Source organism: Mesoplodon bidens (assembly GCF_964165515.1).
Source record: "Mesoplodon bidens genome assembly, chromosome: Y".
NCBI classification, from domain to species: Eukaryota; Metazoa; Chordata; class Mammalia; order Artiodactyla; family Ziphiidae; genus Mesoplodon; species Mesoplodon bidens.
This window is the reverse complement of record NC_138180.1, coordinates 22,888,102-22,913,020: the sequence shown is the minus strand read 5'-3', so window position 1 is coordinate 22,913,020 and position 24,919 is coordinate 22,888,102.

Sequence of the window (24,919 nt, the reverse complement as noted above, 5' to 3'; positions counted from 1 at the left end):
TAAATCTTTGCCGACTTTCTGCTGAAGCTTACCAGCGTTCACACATAAGCCTCTTACAAGGTCAGCTGTTTAGCTAAACATGAGCTCATGATCTAAATTTACACAATATTGAAGAAATCAGCTACAAGGTGAGACAATCAGCAAAAACAATCAATACCAGAATGAGATTCCCTAGGCCATCCATCTGATGTTGGAATAATCAGGTGCAAGGCAGAAAATATACATAAAACTGGAACTGAAACAAGGAACAAGGAGGTTTTCAAAGGCTGGTAGGATCTCTAAAACATTTTTAAAGTACATGTCGTTGATAAACCTAAATACTCAAAGGTTGTTTAATACCACAGATTAAGCATTGAGAAGAGTGAAATTATGCTGTTTTGAAAACTATGGCAGGTGAGATTTTCTGCCTAATTATATAAGAAGATTTCTCTAAAAAATAGACAGTATTTCAAAGACTTATTGGCTGTGAAATAAGTTAAGTGTATTTCAAATGGCTTGTCTGCAAAGAAAGGTGAGATGTAGGGAATCACAGAAAGTCGAGGGGAAAATGCCAATATATACATTGCTATATGGTGAACTAAGTCTTAGGCCAGCCACAATGTAGAGGACCTGACCCTTAGAAACTTAAAAGTGAGCTGGAATCTTTAAAAGTTCAAATCTTTATAAGTAAAAAGATTGATGAAAATGAATAACCAAGTGTTTTAATTGACATCAGAAGATCAAAACAATAAACCCTGAGAACATAGAAAAAAGATAAATAAAGATATGAGCAGAACTTAATACCACAGAAAACGTATACAATTTAGGTGATGTAGTAAGGCCAAAGAATTGTCTTTAAAAGATTTAAAAGACAGAGTTTGATTAAGGAAAACAAAAACATAAGTAAAGCATATACAGAAAGAATAAGGACAATGTTATAGCAGAGAATATATGAAATGCCAGTAAATTTGAACATTTTTGTAAAGTTGACCATTTCCAAGCTCCTACAGTTTACCAAAACTGACACAAGAGGAAATCATTTAAGGTCATCATGTCTGCCCTTGGCATTCTCGGAACGCCCTGGCCTCAGAATGCAGCATCTGTAGTCCATGGTAACCTGCGGAGAGGGGGCGTGGCTGAGGGAGCTTGGAAGACTGCCCTCACTGAGGGAGTGGGTGTGGCCATCTCTGCTGTGACTGAACAAAGGGCAGGGGAGCAGGGGGCCCAGGGCAGGGCCCTCAGAGCCCGGCAGACCCAGTGGGGTGTCACAAGCATTTAGGCCGAGGCCAAAGGGCGCCTTCTTTGTCTGCACAGCTGCCCAAACTCTCACCTTTCCACTCAGGCCGCCCTCTTATTTGAAGTGTGTTTGGAACCTGTCCGCGCAGTACACCTCGCTGCACAGCTAACCATACGTCTGGGCATCGTAGCTTCCTGCCAGGTGACCGAAGTTCGCAGGTAAATGGGTCCCTGGGACACATGCGGAGAAGCTCTTTCCTGGGCCACAGTCCACCCACTGGCCCTGACCCAGATCGAAGGCTGAAATGCAGCCATGTCTGAGTCCACTGCCTCTCGAAGGAGTATTGGACCAACACTTGTAGAAAACGGGGTCCTTGCGGGCAACTCATTGGAGGGACACAAATAAATCTTTGCCGACTTTCTGCTGAAGCTTACCAGCGTTCACACCTAAGCCTCTTACAAGGTCAGGTGTTTAGCTAAACATGAGCTCAAGATCTAAACTTACACAATAATGAAGAAATCAGCTACAAAGTGAGACAATCAGCAAAAACAATCAATACCAGAATTAGATTCCCTAGGCCACCCGTCAGATGTTGGAATAATCAGGTGCAAGGCAGAAAATATACATAAACCTGGAACTGAAACAAGGAACAAGGAGGTTTTCAAAGACTGGTAGGGTCTCTAAAACATTTTTAAAGTACATGTCATTGATAAACCTAAATACTCAAAGGTTGTTTAATACAACAAATTAAGCAGTGAGAAGAGTGAAATTATGCTGTTTAGAAAACTATGGAAGGTGTGATTTTCAGCCTAATTATATAAGATGATTTCTCTAAAAAATACACATTATTTTAAAGACTATTGGCTGTGAAATAAGTTAAGGGTATTTCAAATGGCTTGTCTGCAAAGAAAGGTGAGATGTAGGGAATCACAGAAAGCCGAGGGGATAATATGTCAATATATACATTTCTAATGGTGAACTAAGCCTTAGGCCAGCCACAATGTAGAGGAATGGACCCTTAGAAACGTACAAGTAAGCTGGAATCTTTAAAAGTTCAAATCTTTATAAGTAAAAAGATTGATGAAAATGAATAACCAAGTGTTTTAATTGACATCAGAATATCAAAACAATAAACCCTGAGAACATAGAAAAAAGATAAATAAAGATATGAGCAGAATTTAATACCACAGAAAACGTATAAAATTCAGCTGATTTAGTAAGTCCAAAGAATATTCTTTGAAAAGATTTAAAAGACACACTTTGATTAAGGAAAACAAAAACATAAGTAAAGAATATACAGAAAGAATCACGACAATGTTATAGCAGAGAATATATGAAATTCCAGTAAATTTGAACATTTCTGTAAAGCGGACCATTTCCTAGCTCCTACAGTTTACCAAAACTGACACAAGAGGAAATCATTTAAGGTCATCATGTCTGCCCTTGGCATTCTCGGAACGCCCTGGCCTCAGAATGCAGCATCTGTTGTCCATGGTAACCTGCGGAGAGGGGGCGTGGCTGAGGGAGCTTGGAAGACTGCCCTCACTGAGGGAGTGGGTGTGGCCATCTCTGCTGTGACTGAACAAAGGGCAGGGGAGCAGAGGGCCCAGGGGAGGGCCCTCAGAGCCTGGCATGCCCAGTGGGGTGTCACAAGCATTTAGGCCCAGGCAAAAGGGCGCCTTCTTTGTCTGCACAGCTGCCCAAACTCTCACCTTTCCACTCAGGCCGCCCTCTTATTTGAAGTGTGTTTGGAACCTGTCCGCGCAGTACACCTCGCTGCACAGCTAACCTTAGGTCTGGGCATCGTAGCTTCCTGCCAGGTGACCGAAGACCGCAGGAGAGATGATTCCCAGGTTGACACGCAGAGAGGTACCTGCCCGGGCCACAGGCCGCCCACTGTCCCTGCCCAAGATCAGGAGCGGAAAGCAGCCCTGTCTAAGTCCCCTACCCCTAGAGGGAGTATTGGACCAACACTTCTGGAAAACGGGGTCCTTGTGGGCAACTCATTTTAGGAACACAAATAAATCTTTGCTGACTTTTTGCTGAAACTTACGAGCGTTCACACCTAAGCCTCTTACAAGGTCAGCTGTTTAGTTAAACATGAGCTCATGATCTAAATTTACACAATAATGAAGAAATCAGCTACAAAGGGAGACAATCAGCAAAAACAATCAATACAAGAATTAGATTCCCTAGGCCACCCATCAGATGTTGAAAAAATCAGGTGCAAGGCAGAAAATATACATAAACCTGGAAATGAAACAAGGAACAAGGATGTTTTCAAAGACTGGTAGGGTCTCTAAAACATTAATAAAGTACATGTCGTTGATAAACCTAAATACTCAAAGGTTGTTTAATACCACAGATTAAGCATTGAGAAGAGTGAAATTATGCTGTTTTGAAAACTATGGTGGGTGAGATTTTCTGCCTAATTATATAAGAAGATTTCTCTAAAAAATAGACATTATTTCAAAGACTTATTGGCTGTGAAATAAGTTAAGTGTATTTCAAATGGCTTGTCTGCAAAGAAAGGTGAGATGTAGGGAATCACAGAAAGTCGAGGGGAAAATGTCAATATATGCATTGCTATATGGTGAACTAAGCCTTAGGCCAGCCACAATGTAGAGGACCTGACCCTTAGAAACTTAAAAGTGAGCTGGAATTTTTAAAAGTTCAAATCTTTATAAGTAAAAAGATAGATGAAAATGAATAACCAAGTGTTTTAATTGACATCAGAAGATCAAAACAATAAACCCTGAGAACATAGAAAAAAGATAAATAAAGATATGAGCAAAACTTAATACCACAGAAAACGAATAAAATTCAGGTGAGGTAGTATGTCCAAACAATATTCTTTGAAAAGATTTAAAAGACACACTTTGATTAAGGAAAACACAAATATAATTAAAGAATATATAGAAAGAATCAGGACAATGTTATAGCAGAGAATATATGAAATGCCAGTAAATTTGAACATTTCTGTAAAGTTGACCATTTCCTAGCTCCTACAGTTTACCAAAACTGACACAAGAGGAAATCATTTAAGGTCATCATGTCTGCCCTTGGCATTCTCGGAATGCCCTGGCCTCAGAATGCAGCATCTGTAGTCCATGGTAACCTGCGCAGAGGGGGCGTGGCTGAGGGAGGTTGGAAGACTGCCCTCACTGAGGGAGTGGGTGTGGCCATCTCTGCTGTGACTGAACAAAGGGCAGGGGAGCAGGGGGCCCAGGGCAGGGCCCTCAGAGCCCGGCAGGCAGAGTGGAGTGTCACAAGCATTTAGGCCCAGGCCATAAGGCGCCTTCTTTGTCTGCACAGCTGCCCAAACTCTCACTTTTCCACTCAGGCCACCCACTTAGTTGAAGTGAGTGTGGAACCTGTCCGCGCAGTATACCTCGCTGCACAGCTAACCATAGGTCTGGGCATCGTAGCTTCCTGCCAGGTGACCGAAGTTCGCAGGAGAGATGATTCCCAGGTTCACACCCAGAGAGGTTCCTGCCCGGGCCACAGGCCCCCCACTGCCCATGCCCAAGATCGGGGGCCGAAAACAGCCCTGTCTAAGTCCCCTACCCCTAGAGGGAGTATTGGACCAACACTTCTACAAAACGGGGTCCTTGTGGGCAACTCATTGGAGGGACACAAATAAATCTTTGCCGACATTTTGCTGAAACTTACGAGCGTTCACACCTAAGCCTCTTACAAGGTCAGCTGTTTAGCTAAACATGAGCTCATGATCTAAATTTACACAATAATGAAGAAAACAGCTACAAAGGGAGACAATCAGCAAAAACAATCAATACCAGAATTACATTCCCTCGGCCACCTGTCAGATGTTGGAATAATCAGGTGCAAGGCAGAAAATATACATAAACCTGGAAATGAAACAAGGAACAAGGATGTTTTCAAAGACTGGTAGGGTCTCTAAAACATTTTTAAAGTACATGTCATTGATAAAGCTAAATACTCATCGGTTGTTTAATACAACAAATTAAGCAGTGAGAAGAGTGAAATTATGCTGTTTAGAAAACTATGGAAGTTGAGATTTTCAGCCTAATTATATAAGATGATTTCTCTAAAAAATACACATTATTTCAAAGACTATTGGCTGTGAAATAAGTTAAGGGTATTTCAAATGGCTTGTCTGCAAAGAAAGGTGAGATGTAGGGAATCACAGAAAGCCGAGGGGATAATATGTCAATATATACATTGCTAATGGTGAACTAAGCCTTAGGCCGGCAACAGTGTAGAGGAATGGACCCTTAGAAACGTACAAGTAAGCTGGAGTCTTTAAAAGTTCAAATCTTTATAAGTAAAAAGATTTATTAAAATGAATAACCAAGTGTTTTACTTCACATCAGAAAATCAAAACAATAACCCCTGAGAACATAGAAAAAAGATAAATAAAGATATGAGCAGAATTTAATACAACAGAAAACGTATAAAATTCAGGTGATTTAGTAAGTCCAAAGAATATTCTTTGAAAAGATTTAAAAGACACACTTTGATTTAGGAAAACAAAAACATATGTAAAGAATATACAGAAAGAATCAGGACAATGTTATAGCAGAGAATATATGAAATGCCAGTAAATTTGAATATTTCTGGAAAGCGGACCATTTCCTAGCTCCTAAACTTTACCAAAACTGACACAAGAGGAAATCATTTAAGGTCATCATGTCTGCCCTTGGCATTTTCGGAACGCCCTGGCCTCAGAATGCAGCTTTTGTAGTCCATGGTAACCTGCGGAGAGGGGGCGTGGCTGAGGGAGCTTGGAAGACTGCCCTCACTGAGGGAGTGGGTGTGGCCATCTCTGCTGTGACTGAACAAAGGGCAGGGGAGCAGGGGGCCCAGGGGAGGGCACTCAGGGCCCGGCATTCCCAGTGGGTTGTCACAAGCATTTAGGAACACGCCAAAGGGCGACTTCTTTGTCTGCACAGCTGCCCAAACTCTCACCTTTCCACTCAGGCCGCCCTCTTATTTGAAGTGTGTTTGGAACCTGTCCACGCAGTACACTTCGCTGCACAGCTAACCATAGGTCAGGGCATCGTAGCTTCCTGCCAGGTGACCGAAGTGCGCAGGCAAATGGGTCCCTGGGACACATGCGGAGAGGCTCTTGCCCGGGCCACAGTCCACACACTGGCCCTGCCCCAGATCGAAGGCTGAAAAGCAGCCATGTCTGAGTCCACTGCCTCTCGAAGGAGTATTGTACCAACACTTGTAGAAAACGGGGTCCTTGCGGGCAACTCATTGGAGGGACACAAATAAATCTTTGCCGACTTTCTGCTGCAGCTTACCAGCGTTCACACATAAGCCTCTTACAAGGTCAGCTGTTTAGCTAAACATGAGCTCATGATCTAAATTTACACAATATTGAAGAAATCAGCTACAAGGTGAGACAATCAGCAAAAACAATCAATACCAGAATGAGATTCCCTAGGCCATCCATCTGATGTTGGAATAATCAGGTGCAAGGCAGAAAATATACATAAAACTGGAACTGAAACAAGGAACAAGGAGGTTTTCAAAGGCTGGTAGGATCTCTAAAACATTTTTAAAGTACATGTCGTTGATAAACCTAAATACTCAAAGGTTGTTTAATACCACAGATTAAGCATTGAGAAGAGTGAAATTATGCTGTTTTGAAAACTATGGCAGGTGAGATTTTCTGCCTAATTATATAAGAAGATTTCTCTAAAAAATAGACAGTATTTCAAAGACTTATTGGCTGTGAAATAAGTTAAGTGTATTTCAAATGGCTTGTCTGCAAAGAAAGGTGAGATGTAGGGAATCACAGAAAGTCGAGGGGAAAATGCCAATATATACATTACTATATGGTGAACTAAGTCTTAGGCCAGCCACAATGTAGAGGACCTGACCCTTACAAACTTAAAAGTGAGCTGGAATCTTTAAAAGTTCAAATCTTTATAAGTAAAAAGATTGATGAAAATGAATAACCAAGTGTTTTAATTGACATCAGAAGATCAAAACAATAAACCCTGAGAACATAGAAAAAAGATAAATAAAGATATGAGCAGAACTTAATACCACAGAAAACGTATACAATTTAGGTGATGTAGTAAGGCCAAAGAATTGTCTTTAAAAGATTTAAAAGACAGAGTTTGATTAAGGAAAACAAAAACATAAGTAAAGCATATACAGAAAGAATAAGGACAATGTTATAGCAGAGAATATATGAAATGCCAGTAAATTTGAACATTTCTGTAAAGTTGACCATTTCCTAGCTCCTACAGTTTACAAAAACTGACACAAGAGGAAATCATTTAAGGTCATCATGTCTGCCCTTGGCATTCTCGGAACGCCTTGGCCTCAGAATGCAGCATCTGTAGTCCATGGTAACCTGCCGAGAGGTGTCGTGGCTGAGGGAGCTTGGAAGACTGCCCTCACTGAGGGAGTGGGTGTGGCCATCTCTGCTGTGACTGAACAAAGGGCAGGGGAGCAGGGGGCCCAGGGCAGGGCCCTCAGAGCCCGGCAGACCCAGTGGGGTGTCACAAGCATTTAGGCCCAGGCCAAAGGGCGCCTTCTTTGAATGCATAGCTGCCCAAACTCTCACCTTTCCACTCAGGCCGCCCTCTTATTTGAAGTGTGTTTGGAACCTGTCCGCGCAGTACTCCTCGCTGCACAGCTCACCATAGGTCAGGGCATCGTAGCTTCCTGCCAGGTGACCGAAGTTCGCAGGCAAATGGGTCCCTGGGACACATGCAGAGAGGCTCCTGCCCGGGCCACAGGCCGCCCACTGGACCTGCCCCAGATCGAAGGCTGAAAAGCAGCCATGTCTGAGTCCACTGCCTCTCGAAGGAGTATTGGACCAACACTTGTAGAAAACGGGGTCCTTGCGGGCAACTCATTGGAGGGACACAAATAAATCTTTGCCGACTTTCTGCTGAAGCTTACCAGCGTTCACACCTAAGCCTCTTACAAGGTCAGCTGTTTAGCTAAACATGAGCTCATGATCTAAATTTACACAATATTGAAGAAATCAGCTACAAAGGGAGACAATCAGCAAAAACAATCAATACCAGAATGAGATTCCCTAGGCCATCCATCTGATGTTGGAATAATCAGGTGCAAGGCAGAAAATATACATAAAACTGGAACTGAAACAAGGAACAAGGAGGTTTTCAAAGGCTGGTAGGATCTCTAAAACATTTTTAAAGTACATGTCGTTGATAAATCTAAATACTCAAAGGTTGTTTAATACCACAGATTAAGCATTGAGAAGAGTGAAATTATGCTGTTTTGAAAACTATGGCAGGTGAGATTTTCTGCCTAATTATATAAGAAGATTTCTCTAAAAAATAGACATTATTTCAAAGACTTATTGGCTGTGAAATAAGTTAAGGGTATTTCAAACGGCTTGTCTGCAAAGAAAGGTGAGATGTAGGGAATCACAGAAAGTCGAGGGGAAAATGTCAATATATACATTGCTATATGGTGAACTAAGCCTTAGGCCAGCCACAATGTAGAGGACCTAACCCTTAGAAATTTAAAAGTGAGCTGGAATTTTTAAAAGTTCAAATCTTTATAAGTAAAAAGATTGATGAAAATGAATAACCAAGTGTTTTAATTGACATCAGAAGACCAAAATATTAAACCCTGAGAACATAGAAAAAAGATAAATAAAGATATGAGCAGAACTTAATACCACAGAAAACGTATAAAATTCAGGTGAGGTAGTAAGTCCAAAGAATATTCTTTGAAAAGGTTTAAAAGACACACTTTGATTAAGGAAAACACAAACATAATTAAAGAATATATAGAAAGAATCAGGACAATGTTATAGCAGAGAATATATGAAATGCCAGTAAATTTGAACATTTCTGTAAACTGGACCATTTCCTAGCTCCTACAGTTTACCAAAACTGACACAAGAGGAAATCATTTAAGGTCACCATGTCTGCCCTTGGCATTCTCGGAACGCCCTGGCCTCAGAATGCAGCATCTGTAGTCCATGGTATCCTGCGGAGAGTGGGCGGGGCTGAGGGAGGCTGGAACACTGCCCTCACTGAGGGAGTCGGTGTGGCCATCTCTGCTGTGACTGAACAAAGGGCAGGGGAGCAGTGGGCCCATTGCAGTGCCCTCAGAGCCCGGCAGGCCCAGTGGAGTGTCACAAGCATTGAGGCCGAGGCCATAGGGCGCCTTCTTTGTCTGCACAGCTACCCAAACTCTCACTTTTCCACTCAGGCCACCCGCTTAGTTGAAGTGTGTGTGGAACCTGTCCGCGCAGTATACCTCGCTGCACAGCTAACCATAGGTCTGGGCATCGTAGCTTCCTGCCAGGTGACCGAAGTTCGCAGGAGAGATGATTCCCAGGTTCACACGCAGAGAGGCTCCTGCCAGGGCCACAGGCCGCCCACTGCCCCTGCCCAAGATCGGGGGCAGAATGCAGCCCTGTCTAAGTTCCCTACTCCTAGAAGGAGTATTGGACCAACACTTCTAGAAAACGGGGTCCTTGTGGGCAACTCATTGGAGGGACACAAATAAATCTTTGCCGACTTTTTGCTGAAACTTACGAGCGTTCACACCTAAGCCTCTTACAAGGTCAGCTGTTGAGCTAAACATGAGCTCATGATCTAAATTTACACAATATTGAAGAAATCAGCTACAAAGTGAGACAATCAGCAAAAACAATCAATACCAGAATGAGATTCCCTAGGCCATCCATCTGATGTTGGAATAATCAGGTGCAAGGCAGAAAATATACATAAAACTGGAACTGAAACAAGGAACAAGGATGTTTTCAAAGACTGATAGGATCTCTAAAACATTTTTAAAGTGCATATCATTGATAAAGCTAAATAATCAATGGTTGTTTAACACAACAGATTCATCATTGAGAAGAGTGAAATTATGCTGTTTTGAAAACTATGGCAGGTCGGATTTTCTGCCTAAATATATAAGAAGATTTCTCTAAAAAATACACATTATTTCAAAGACTTATTATCTGTGAAATAAGTTAAGGGAATTTAAAATGGCTTGTCTGCAAAGAAATGTGAGATGTAGGGAATCACAGAAAGTCGAGGGGAAAATAGGTCAATATGTACTTTGCCATATAGTGAACTAAGCCTTAGGCCAGCCACTCTATAGAGGACCTGACCCTTAGAAACTTACAAGTAAGCTGGAATCTTGAAAAGTTGAAATCGTTATAAGTAACAACATTTATTAAAATGAATAACCAAGTCTTTCAATTGACATCAGAATATCAAAACAATAAACCTGAGAACACAGAAAAAATATAAATATGGATATGAGGAGAACTTAATACAATAGAAAATGTATAAAATTCAGGTGTGGTAGTAAGTCCAAAGAATATTTTTTGACAAGATTTAAAAGACACATTTTGATAAAGGAAAACCAAAACATAATTAAAGAATATACAGAAAGAATCAGGACATTGTTATAGCGAAGAATATATGAAATGCCAGTAAATTTGAACATTTGTGTAAGTGGACCATTTCCTAGCTCCTAACGTTTACCAAAATTGACACAAGAGGAAATCATTTAAGGTCATTATGTCTGCCCTTGACATTTTCGGAACGCCCTGGACTCAGAATTCAGCATCTGTAGTCCATGGTAACCTGCGGAGATGGGGCGGGGCTGAGGGAGGTTGGAAGACTGCCCTCACTGAGGGAGTGGGTGAGGCGATCTCTGCTGTGACTTAACAAAGGGCAGGGGAGAAGTGGGCCAACTGCAGGGCCCTCAGAGCCCGGCAGGCCAAGTCGTGTGTCACAAGCATTTAGGCCCAGGCCAAAATGCGCCTTCTTTGTCTGCACAGCTGCCCAAACTCTCACCTTTCCACTCAGGCCGCCCTCTTACTTGAAGTGTGTGTGGACCGATCCGCGCAGTACACCTCGCTGCAAAGCTAACCATAGTTCTGGGCATCATAGCTTCCTGCCAGGTGACCGAAGTTTGCAGGCAGATCGGTCTTGGGACACACGTGGAGAGCCTCCTGCCCAGGCCACAGGCCGCCCAAAGCCACTACCCCAGATCGGTGGAAGCAAAGCAGTCCTGTCTGAGTCCCAGCCTCTAGAGGGTATAGTGGACCAACACTTGTAGAAAATGGTGTCTGCGCGGGTAACTCATTGGAGGGACACAAAAAAATCTTTGTGGACTTTCTCCTGAAGATTATGAGCGTTCACACCTAAGCCTCTTACAAGGTCAGCTGTTTAGCTAAACATGAGCTCATGATCTAAATTTACAAAATAATGAGAAAATCAGCTACAAGGGGAGACAAGCAGCAAAAACAATCAATACCAGAATTAGATTCCCTAGGCCATCCATCAGATGTTGGAATAATCAGGTGCAAGGCAGAAAGTATACACAAAACTGGAACTGAAACAAGGAACAAGGAGGATTTCAAAGACTGGTAGGATATCTAAAATATTTTTAAGGTACATGTCATTGATAAAGCGAAATACTCAAACGTTGTGTCATACAACAGATTCATCATTGAAAAGAGTGAAATTATGCTGTTTTGAAAACTATGGCAGGTCAGATTTTCTGCCTAATTATATAAGAAGATTTCTCTAAATAATACACATTATTTCAGAGACTTATTGGCTGTGAAATAAGTTAAGGGTATTTCAAATGGCTTGTCTGCAAAGAAAGGTGAGATGTAGGGAATCACAGAAAGTCGAGGGGAAAATAGGTCAATATATACATTGCTATATGGTGAACTAAGCCTTAGGCCAGCAACAATGTAGAGGACCTGACCCCTAGAAACTTACAATTGAGCTGGAATATTGAAAAGTTCAAATCTTTATAAGTAAAAAGATTTATTAAAATGAGTAATCAAGTGTTTTAATTGACATCAGAATATCAAAACAATAAACATGAGAACACAGAAAAAATATAAATAAAGATATGAGGAGAACTTAATACAATAGAAAATGTATAAAATTCAGGTGATGTAGTAAGTCTAAGAATATTCTTTGACAAGATTTAAAAGACACACTTTGATTAAGGAAAAGCAAAACATAAGTAAAGAATATACAGAAAGTATAGGACAATGTTATAGCAGAGAATATATGAAATGCCAGTAAATTTGAACTTTTGTGTAAACTGGACCATTTCCTAGCTCCTAAAGTTTACCAAAACTGACACAAGAGGAAATCATGTAAGGTCATCATGTCTGCCCTTGGCATTCTCGGAATGCCCTGGACTCAGAATGCAGCATCTGTAGTCCGTGGCAACCTGCGGAGAGGGGGCGGGGCTGAGGGAGGTTGTAACACTGCCCTCACTGAAGGTGTGGGTGTGGCCATCTCTGCTGTGACTGAACAAAGGGCAGGGGAGCAGGGGTCACAGTGCAAGGCCCTCAGAGCCCGGCAGGCCCAGTGGGGTGTCACAAGCATTTAGGCCCATGCCAAAGTGCGCCTTCTTTGTCTGCACAGCTGCCCAAACTCTCACCTTTCCACTCAGGCCGCCCTCTTACTTGAAGTGTGTGTGGAACCGATCCGCGCAGTACACCTCCCTGCAAAGCTAACCATAGGTCTGGGCATCATAGCTTCCCGCCAGGTGACCGAAGTTTGCAGGGAGATCGGTCCTGGGACACACGTGGTGAGCCTCCTGCCCAGGCCACAAGCCACCCAAAGCCATTACCCCAGATCGGGGGAAGCAACGCAGTCCTGTCTGAGTCCCAGCCTCTAGAGGGAATAGTGGACCAACACTTGTAGAAAATGGCGTCCGCGCGAATAACTGATTGGAGGGACACAAAAAAATCTTTGTGGACTTTCTCCTGAAGCTTATGAGCGTTCACACCTAAGCCTCTTACAAGGTCAGCTGTTTAGCTAAACATGAGCTCATGATCTAAATTTACACAATAATGAAGAAATCAACTACAAGGGGAGACAAGCAGCAAAAACAATCAATACCAGAATTAGCTTCCCTAGGCGATCCATCAGATGTTGGAATAATCAGGTGCAAGGCAGAATGTATACACAAAACAGGAACTGAAACAAGGAACAAGGATGTTTTCAAAGACTGGTAGGATATCAAAAACATTTTTAAGGTACATGTCATTGATAAAGCTAAATACTCAAAGGTTGTGTCATACAACAGATTCATCATTGAGAAGAGTGAAATTATGCTGTTTTGAAAACTATGGCAGGTCAGATTTTCTGCCTAATTTTATAAGAAGATTTCTCTAAAAAATACACATTATTTCAGAGACTTATTGGCTGTGAAATAAGTTAAGGTTATTTCAAATGGCTTGTCTGCAAAGAAAGGTGAGATGTAGGGAATCACAGAAAGTCGAGGGGAAAATAGGTCAATATATACATTGCTATATGCGGAACTAAGCCTTAGGCCAGCCACAATGTAGAGGACCTGACCCTTAGAAACTTACAAGTAAGCTGGAATCTTGAAAAGTTCAAATCTTTATAAGTAAAAAGATTTATTAAAATGAGTAATCAAGTGTTTTAATTGACATCAGAATATCAAAACAATAAAACCTGAGAACATAGAAAAAAGATAAATAAAGATATGTGGGGAACTTAATACAATTGAAAATGTATAAAATTCATTGGATGTAGTAAGACCCAAGAATATTCTTTGACAATATTTATAAGACACACTTGATTAAGGAAAACCAAAACATAAAAAGAATATAAAGAAAGATTCAGGACAATGTATAGCAGAGAATATATGAAATGCCAGTAAAATTGAACATTTGTGTAAAGTGGACCTTTTCCTAGCTCCTAAAGTTTACCAAAACTGACACAAGAGGAAATAATTTAAGGTCATCATGTCTGCCCGTGGCATTCTCGGAATGCCGTGGACTCAGAATGCAGCATCTGTAGTCCATGGTAAACTGCGGAGAGGGGGCAGGGCTGAGGGAGTTTGGAACACGGCCTTCACTGAGGGTGTGGGTGTGGCCAATTCTGCTGTGACTGAACAAAGGGCGGGTGAACAGGGGGCCCAGGGAAGGGCCCTCAGAGCCCGGCAGGCCCAGTGAGGTGTCACAAGCATTTAGGCCCTGGACAAAGGGCTCTTTCTTTGTCTGTACAGCTGCCCAAACTTTCACCTTTCCAATCAGGCCGGCCTCTTACTTGAAGTGCTTGTGGAACCTGTCCGCGCAGTACACGTCGCTGCACAGCTAATCATAGCTCTGGGCATCGTAGCTTCCTGCCAGGTGACCGAAGTTCGCAGGCAGATGTGTCCCTGGGACACACGAGGAGATGCTCCTGCCCAGGCCAGAGGCCGCCCACTGCCACAGCCCCAGATCGTGGGGCACAAAGAATCCCTGTCTGAGGCCGTGCCTCTAGAGGGAGCATTGGACCAACACTTGCAGAAAACGGGGTCCTCGCAGGCAACTCATTGGAGGGACACAAATAAATCTTTGCGGACTTTCTGATGAAGCTTACGAGTGTTCACACCTAAGCCTCTTACAAAGTAAGATGTTTAGCTAAACATGAGCTCATGATCTAAATTTACACAATAATGAAGAAATCAGCTACAGGGGGAGACAATCAGCAAAAACTATCAATACCAGAATTAGATTCCATAGGCCATCGATCTGACGTTGGAATAATCAGGAGCAAGGCAGAAAATATACATAAAACTGGAACTGAAACAAGGAACAAGGATGTTTTCAAAGACTGGTAGGATCTCTAAAACATTTTTAAAGTACATGTCATTGATAAAGCTAAATACTCAAAGCTTGTGTAATACAACAGATTCATCAATGAGAAGAGTGAAATTATGCTGTTTTGAAAATTATGGCAGGTCAGATTTTCTTCCTAAATATATAAGAAGATTTCTCTAAAAATACACATTATTTCAAAGACTTATTGGCTGTGAAAAAAGTTAAGGTTATTTCAAATGGCTTGTCTGCAAAGAAAGGTGAGATGTACGGAATCACAGAAAGTCGAGGGGAAAATAGGTCAATATATACATTGCTATATGGTGAACTAAGCCATAGGCCAGCCACAATGTACAGTACCTGACCCTTAGAAACTTACAAGTAAGCTGGAATCTTGAAAAGTTCAAATCTTTATAAGTAAAAAGATTTATTAAAATGAATAATCAAGTGTTTTAATTGACATCAGAATATCAAAACAATAAAACCAGAGGACATAGAAAAAAGATAAATAAAGATATGAGGAGAACATAATACAATTGAAAACGTATAAAATTCAGGGGCTGTAGTTACTAAGCCTTAGGCCAGCCACAATGTAGAGGACCTGACCCTTAGAAACTTACCAGTAAGCTGGAAACTTTAAAAGTTCAAATCTTTATAAGTAAAAAGATTTATTAAAATGAATAACCAAGTGTTTTAATTGACATCAGAAGATCAAAACAATAAACCCTGAGAACATAGAAAAAAGATAAATAAAGATATGAGCAGAACTTAATACCACAGAAAACGTATAAAATTCAGGTGAGGTAGTAAGTCCAAAGAATATTCTTTGACAAGATTTAAAAGGCACACTTTGATTAAGGAAAACCAAAACATAAAAAGAATATACAGAAAGAATCAGGACAATATTATAGCATAGAATATATGAAATGCCAGTAAATTTGAAAATTTGTGTAAAGTGGATCTTTTTCTAGCTTCTAAAGTTTACCAAAACTGACACAAGAGGAAATCATTTAAGGTCATGATGTCTGCCCTTGGCATTCTCGGAATGCCCTGGACTCAGAATGCAGCATCTGTAGTCCAGCGTAAACTGCGGACAGGAGTCAGGGCTGAGGGAGTTTGGAACACGGCCTTCACTAAGGGAGTGGGTGTGGCCATCTCTGCTGTGACTGAACAATGGGCAGGGGAACAGGGGGTCCAGGTCAGGGCCCTCAGATCCAGGCAAGGCCCAGTGGGGTGTCACAAGCATTTAGGCCCAGGAAAAAGGGCACCTTCTTTGTCTGTACACCTGCCCAAACTCTCACCTTTCCACTCAGGCCGCCATCTTACTTGAAGTGTGTTTGGAACCGGTCCGCGCAGTACACCTCGCTGCAAAGCTAACCTTAGGTCTGGGCATCATAGCTTCCTGCAAGGTGACCGAAGTTCGCAGGCAGATCGGACGTGGGACACACGCAGGGAGCCTCCTGCCAGGCCACAGGCCGCCCAAAGCCACTACCCCAGATCGGGGGAAGCACAGCAGTCCTGTCTGAGTCCCAGCCTCTAGAGGGAGTAGTGGACCAACACTTGTAGAAAACGGGGTCCACGCGGGTAACTCATTGGAGGGACACAAAAAAATCTTTGTGGACTTTCTCCTGAAGCTTACGAGCGTTCACACCTAAGCCTCTTACAAGGTCAGCTGTTTAGCTAAACATGAGCTCATGATCTAAATTTACACAATAATGAAGAAATCAGCTACAAGGGGAGACAAGCAGCAAAAATAATCAATACCAGAATTAGATTCCCTAGGCCATCCATCAGATGTTGGAATAATCAGGTGCAAGGCAGATAGTATACACAAAACTGGAAATGAAACAAGGAACAAGGATGTTTTCAAAGACTGGTAGGATCTCTAAAACATTTTTAAAGTACATGTCATTGATAAAGCTAAATACTCAAAGGTTGTGTCATACAACAGATTCATCATTGAGAAGAGTGAAATTATGCTGTTTTGAAAACTATGGCAGGTCAGAATTTCTGCCTAATTATATAAGAAGATTTCTCTAAAAAATACACATTATTTCAAAGACTTATTGGCTGTGAAATAAGTTAAGGGTATTTCAAATGGCTTGTCTGCAAAGAAATGTGAGATGTAGGGAATCACAGAAAGTCGAGGGGAAAATAGGTCAATATATACATTGCTATATGGTGAACTAAGCCATAGGCCAGCCACAATGTAGAGGACCTGACTCTTAGAAACTTACATTAAGCTGGAATCTTGAAAAGTTGAAATCTTTATAAGTAAAAACTTTTATTAAAATGAATAACCAAGTGTTATAATTGACATCAGAATATCAAAACAATAAACCTGAGAACACACAAAAAATATAAATAAAGATATGAGGAGATCTTAATACAATAGAAAATGTATAAAATTCAGGTGATGTAGTAAGTCTAAGAATATTCTTTGACAAGATTTAAAAGACACACTTTGATTAAGGAAAACCAAAACATAAGTAAAGAATATACAGAAAGAAACAGGACAATGTTATAGTAGAGAATATATGAAATGCCAGTAAATTTGGACATTTGTGTAAAGTGGACCATTTCCTAGCTCCTAAAGTTTACCAAAACTGACACAAGAGGAAATCAGGTAAGGTCATCATGTCTGCCCTTGGCATTCTCGGAATGCCCTGGACTCAGAATGCAGCATCTGTAATCCATGGAAACCAGCGGAGAGGGGGCGGGGCTGAGGCGGTTGGAACACTGCCCTCACTGAGGGAGTGGGTGTGGCCATCTCTGCTGTGACTGAACAAAGGGCAGGGGAGCAGGGGGCCCAGTGCAGGGCCCTCAGAGCCCGGCAGGCCCAGTGGGGTGTCACAAGCATTAAGGCCCAGGCCAAAGTGCACCTTCTTTGTCTGCACAGCTGCCCAAACTCTCACCTTTCCACTCAGGACGCCCTCTTACTTGAAGTGTGCGTGGAACCTGTCCGCGCAGTACACCTCGCTGCACAACTAACCATAGGTCTGGGCATCGTAGCTTCCTGCCAGGTGACCGAAGTTCGCAGGCAGATGGGTCCCTGTGACACACGCAGAGAGGCTCCTGCCCGGGCCACAGGCAGCTCACTGCCACTGCCCCAGATCGTGGGGCGCAAAGCAGCCCTGTCTGAGGCCGTGCCTCTAGAGGGAGTAGTGGACCACCACTTGTAGAGAACGGGGCCCACGCGGGCAACTCATTGGAGGGACACAAATAAAACTTTGCGGATGTTCTGATGAAGCTTACGAGCGTTCACACCTAAGCCTCTTACAAAGTCATATGTTTAGCAAAACATGAGCTCATGATCTAAATTTACACAATAATGAAGAAATCAGCTACAGGGGGAGACAATCAGCAAAAACAATCAATACCAGTATTAGATTCCCTAGGCCATCGATCAGACGTTGGAATAATCAGGTGCAAGGCAGAAAATATACACAAAACTGGAACTGAAACAAGGAACAAGGATGTTTTCAAAGACTGGTAGGATCTCTAAAACATTTTTAAAGTACATGTCATTGATAAAGCTAAATACTCAAAGGTTGTGTAATACAACTGTTTCATCATTGAGAAGAGTGAAATTATGCTGTTTTGAAAACTATGGCAGGTCAGATTTTCTGCCTAAATATATAAGAAGATTTCTCTAAAAAATACACATTATTTCAAAGACTTATTGGCTGTGAAATAAGTTAAGGGTATTTCAAATGGCTTGTCTGCAAAGAAAAGTGAGATGTAGGAAATCACAGAAAGTCGAGGAGAAAATAGGTCAATATAAACTTTGCTATATTGTGAACTAAGACTTATGCCAGCCACAATGTAGAGGACCTGACCCTTAGAAACTTACAAGTAGGCTGGAATCTTTAAAAGTTCAAATCTTTATAAGTAAAAAGATTTATTAAAATGAATAACCAAGTGTATTAATTGACATCAGAAGATCAAAACAATAAACCCTGAGAACATAGAAAAAAGATAAATAAAGATATGAGCAGAACTTGATACCACAGAAAACGTATAAAATTCAGGTGAGGTAGTAAGTCCAAGGAATATTCTTTGACAAGATTTAAACGACACACTTTGATTAAGGAAATCCAAAACATAAGTAAATAATATACAGAAAGAATCAGACCCATGTTATAGCAGAGAATATATGAAATGCCAGTAAATTTGAACATTTGTGTAAAGTGGACCATTTCCTTGCTCCTAAAGTTTTCCCAAACTGACACAAGAGGAAATCATGTAAGGTCATCATGTGTGCCCTTGGCATTCTCAGAATGCCCTGGACTCAGAATGCAGCATCTGTAGTCCATGGAAACCTGCGGAGAGGCGGCGGGGCTGAGGGATGTAGGAAAACTGCCCTCACTGAGGGAGTGGGTGTGGCCATCTCTGCTGTGACTGAGCAAAGGGCAGGTGAGCAGGGGTCCCAGGGCAGGGCCCTCAGAGCCCGGCATGCCTAGTGGGGAGTCACAAGCATTTAGGCCCAGGCCAAAGTGTGCCTTCTTTGTCTGCACAGCTGCCCAAACTCTCACCTTTCCACTCAGGACGCCCTCTTACTTGAAGTGTGAGTGGAACCTGTCCGCGCATTACACCTCGCTGAACAGCTAACCATAGGTCTGGGCATCATAGCTTCCTGCCAGTTGACCGAAGTTCGCAGGCAGATGGGTCACTGGGACACACGCACAGAGGCTCCTTCCCGGGCCACAGCCCACCCACTGCCACTGCCCCAGATCATGGGGCGCAAAACAGCCCTGTCTGAGGTCGTGCCTCTAGAGGGAGTAGTAGACCAGCACTTGTAGAGAAAGGGACCCTCGCGGGCAAATCATTGGAGGGACACAAATAAATCTTTGCGGATGTTCTGATGAAGCTTACGATTGTTCACACCTAAGCCTCTTACAAAGTCATATGTTTAGCAAAACATGAGCTCATGATCTAAATTTACACAATAATGAAGAAATCAGCTACAGCGGGAGACATTCAGCAAAAACAATCAATACCAGAATTAGATTCCCTAGGCTATCGATCAGAAGTTGGAATAATCAGGTGCAAGGCAGAAAATATACATAAAACTGGAACTGAAACAAGGAACAAAGATGCTTTCAAAGACTGGTAGGATATCTAAACATTATTAAAGTGCATGTCACTGATAAAGCTAAATACTCAAAAGTTATGTAATACAACAGATTCATCATTGAGAAGAGTGAAATTATGCTGTTTTGAAAACTCTGGCAGGTCAGATTTTCTGCCTAAATATATAAGAAGATTTCTCTAAAAAATACACATTATTTCAAAGACTTATTAGCTGTGAAATAAGTTAAGGGTATTTCAAATGGTTGTCTGCAAAGAAAGGTGAGATGTAGGAAATCACAGAAAGTCGAGGGGAAAATAGGTCAATATATACTTTGCCATATTGTGAACTAAGCCTTAGGCCAGCCACAATATAGAGGACGTGACCCTTAGAAACTTACAAGTAAGCTGGAATCTTGAAAAGTTCAAATTTTTATAAGTGAAAAGATTTATTAAAATGAATAACCAAGTGTTTTAATTGACATCAGAAGATCAAAACAATAAACCCTGAGAACATAGAAAAAAGATAAATAAAGATATGAGCAGAATTTAATACCACAGAAAACGTATAAAATTCAGGTGAGGTAGTAAGTCCAAAGAATATGCTTTGACAAGATTTAAAAGACACACTTTGATTATGGAAAACCAAAATAAAGTAAAGAATATACAGAAAGAATCAGGACAATGTTATAGCAGAGAATATATGAAATGCCAGTAAATTTGAACATTAGTGTAAAGTGGACCATTTCCTAGCTCCTAAAGTTTACCAAAATTGACACAGAGGAAATCATTTAAGGTCATCATGTCTGCCCTTGGCATTTTCGGAACGCCCTGGCCTCACAATGCAGCATCTGTTGTCCATGGTAACCTGCGGAGAGGGGGCGGGGCAGAGGGAGGTGGGAACACTGCCCTCACTGAGGGAGTGAGTGTGGCCATCTCTGCTGTGATTTAATAAAGGGCAGGGGAGAAGGGGGCCAATGGCAGGGCCCTCAGAGCCCGGCAGGCCCAGTCGTGTGTCACAAGCATTTTGGCTCAGGCCAAAGTGCGCCTTCTTTGTCTGCACAGCTGCCCAAACTCTTACCTTTCCACTCAGGCTGCCCTCTTACTTGAAGTGTCTGTTGAACCGGTCCGCGCAGTACACCTCGCTGAAAAGCTAACCATAGATCTGGGCATCATAGCTTCCTGCCAGTTGACCGAATTTTGCAGGCAGATCGGTCGTGGGACACACGTGGGGAGACTCCTGCCCAGGCCACAGGCCGCCCAAAGCCACTACCCCAGATCGGGGGAAGCAAAGCAGTCCTGTCTGAGTCCCAGCCTCTAGAGGGAGTAGTGGAGTAACACTTGTAGAAACCGGGTCGGCGTGGGTAACTCATTGGAGGGACGCAAAAAAATCTTTGTGGACTTTCTGCTGAAGCTTACGAGCGTTCCAACCTAAGCCTCTTACAAGGTCAGCTGTTTAGCTAAACATGAGCTCATGATCTAAATTTACACAATAATGAAAAAATCAGCTACAAGGGAGACATGCAGCAAAACCAATCAATACCAGAATTAGATTCCCTAGGCCATCCATCAGATGTTGGAATAATCAGGTGCAAGGCAGAAAGTATACACAAAACTGGAACTGAAACAAGGAACAAGGATGTTTTCAAACACTGGTAGGATCTCTAAAATATTTTTAAGGTACATGTCATTGATAAAGCTAAATACTCAAAGGTTGTGTCATACAACAGATTCATCATTGAGATGAGTGAAATTATGCTGTTTTGAAAACTATGGCAGGTCATATTTTCTGCCTAATTATGTAAGAAGATTTTTTTAAAAAATACACATTATTTCAAAGACTTATTGGCTCTGAAATAAGTAAAGGGTATTTCAAATGGCTTGTCTGCAAAGAAAGGTGAGATGTAGGGAATCACAGAAAGTCGAGGGGGAAATAGGTCAATATATACATTGCTATATGGTGAACTAAGCCATAGGCCAGCCACAATGTAGAGGACCTGACCCTTAGAAACTTACAAGTAAGCTGGAATCTTGAAAAGTTGATATCTTTATAAGTAAAAACCTTTATTAAAATGAATAACCAAGTGTTTTAATTGACATCAGAATATCAAAACAATAAACCTGAGAACACAGAAAAAATATAAATAAAGATATGAGGAGAACTTAATACAATAGAAAATGTATAAAATTCAGGTGATGTAGTAAGTCTTATAATATTCTTTGACAAGATTTAAAAGACACACTTTGATTAAGGAAAACCAAAACATAAGTAAAGAATATACAGAAAGAATCAGGACAATGTTATAGCAGAGAATATATGAAATGCCAGTAAATTTGAACATTTGTGTAAAGTGGACCATTTCCTAGCTCCTAAAGTTGACCAAAACTAACACAGAAGGAAATCATTTAAGGTCATCATGTCTGCCCTTGGCATTCTCGGAATGCCCTGGACTCAGAATGCAGCATCTGTAGTCCATGGTAACCTGCGGAGAGGAGGAGGGGCTGAGGGAGTTTGGAACACTGCCCTCACAGAGGGAGTGGTTGTGGCCAATTCTGCTGTGAGTGAAGAAAGGGCAGGGGAAAAGCGGGCCCAGGTTAGGGCCCTCAGAGCCTGGTAGACCCAGTGGGGTGTCACAAGCATTTAGGCCCAGGACAAAGGGCTCCTTCTTTGTCTGCACATCTGCCAAAACTTTCACCTTTCCACTCAGGCCGCCCTCTTACTTGAAGTGCATGTGGAACCTGTCCGCGCAGTACACCTCGCTGCACAGCTAACCATAGGTCTGGGCATCATAGCTTCCTGCCAGGTGACCGAAGTTCGCAGGCAGATGGGTCACTGGGTCACACGCGGAGAGGCTACTGCCCAGGCCAGTGACCGCCCACTGCCACTGCCACAGATCGTGGGGCACAAACAGCCCTGTCTGAGGCCGTGCCTCTAGAGGGAGTATTGGACCAACACTTGTAGAAAACGGGGTCCTCGCGGGCAACTCATTGGAGGGACACAAATAAATATTTGCGGAGTTTCTGATGAAGCTTACGAGTGTTCACACATAAGCCTCTTACAGAGTCAGATGTTTAGCTAAACATGAGCTCATGATCTAAATTTACACAATAATGAAGAAATCAGCTACAGGGAGAGACAATCAGCAAAAACAATCAATTCCAGAATTAGATTCCCTAGGCCATCGATCTGACGTTGGAATAATCAGGTGCAAGGCAGAAAATATAAATAAAACTGGAACTGAAACAAGGAACAAGGATGTTTTCAAAGACTGGTAGGATCTCTAAAACATTTTTAAAGTACATGTCAATGATAAAGCTAAATATTCAAAGGTTGTGTAATACAACAGATTCATCATTGAGTAGAGTGAAATTATGCTGTTTTGAAAACTATGGCAGGTCAGATTTTCTGCCTAAATATATAAGAAGATTTCTCTAAAAATACACATTATTTCAAAGACTTATTGGTTGTGAAAAAAGTTAAGGGTATTTCAAATGGCTTGTCTGCAAAGAAAGGTGAGATGTAGGGAATCACAGAAAGTCGAGGGGAAAATAGGTCAATATATACATTGCTATATGGTGAACTAAGCCATAGGCCAGCCACAATGTAGAGGACCTGACCCTTAGAAACTTACAAGTAAGCTGGAATCTTGAAAAGTTGAAATCTTTATAAGTAAAAACATTTATTAAAATGAATCACCAAGTGTTTTAATTGACATCAGAATATCAAAACCATAAACAGGAGAACACAGAAAAAATATAAATAAAGATATGCGGAGAACTTAATACAATAGAAAACGAATAAAATTCAGGTGATGTAGTAAGTCCAAAGAATATTCTTTGACAAGATTTAAAAGACACACTTTGATTAAGGAAAACCAAAACATAAGTAAAGAATATACAGAAAGAATCAGGACAATGTTATAGCAGAGAATATATGAAATGCCAGTAAATTTGAACATTTGTGTAAAGTGGACCATTTCCTAGCTCCTAAAGTTGACCAAAACTAACACAAGAGGACATCATTTAAGGTCATCATGTCTGCCCTTGGCATTCTCGGAATGCCCTGGACTCAGAATGCAGCATCTGTAGTCCATGGTAAACTGCGGAGAGGGGGAGGGGCTGAGGGAGGTTGGAACACTGCCCACACAGAGGGAATGGGTGTGGCCAATTCTGCTGTGACTGAACAAAGTGCAGGGGAAAAGCGGGCCCAGGGCAGGGCCCTCAGAGCCCGGCAGGCCCAGTGCAGTGTCACAAGCATTAAGGCCCAGGACAAAGGGCTCCTTCTTTGTCTGCACAGCTGCCCAAACTTTCACCTTTTCCCTCAGGACGCCCGCTTACTTGAAGTGCATGTGGAACCTGTCCACGCAGTACACCTCGCTGCACAGCTAACCATAGGTCTGGGCATCATAGCTTCCTGCCAGGTGACCAAAGTTCGCAGGCAGATGGGTCAATGGGACACACGCGGAGAGGCTCCTGCCCAGGCCAGTGACCGCCCACTGCCAATGCCCCAGATCGTGGGGCGCAAAGCAGCCCTGTCGGAGGCCGTGCCTCTAGAGGGAGTAGTGGACAAACACTTGTAGAGAAAGGGGCCCTCGCGGGCAAATCATTGGAGGGACACAAATAAATCTTTGCGGACTTTCTGATGAAGCTTACGAGTGTTCACACCTAAGCCTCTTACAAAGTCATATGTTTAGCAAAACATGAGCTCATGATCTAAATTTACACAATAATGAAGAAAGCAGCTACAGGGGGAGACAATCAGCAAAAACAATCAATACCAGAATTAGATTCCCTAGGCCATCGATCAGACGTTGGAATAATCAGGTGCAAGGCAGAAAATATACATAAAACTGGAACTGAAACAAGGAACAAGGATGTTTTCAAAGACTGGTAGGATATCTAAAACATTGTTAAAGTGCATGTCATTGATAAAGCTAAATACTCAAAAGTTGTGTAATACAACAGATTCATCATTGAGAAGAGTGAAATTATGCTGTTTTGAAAACTATGGCAGGTCAGATTTTCTGCCTAAATATATA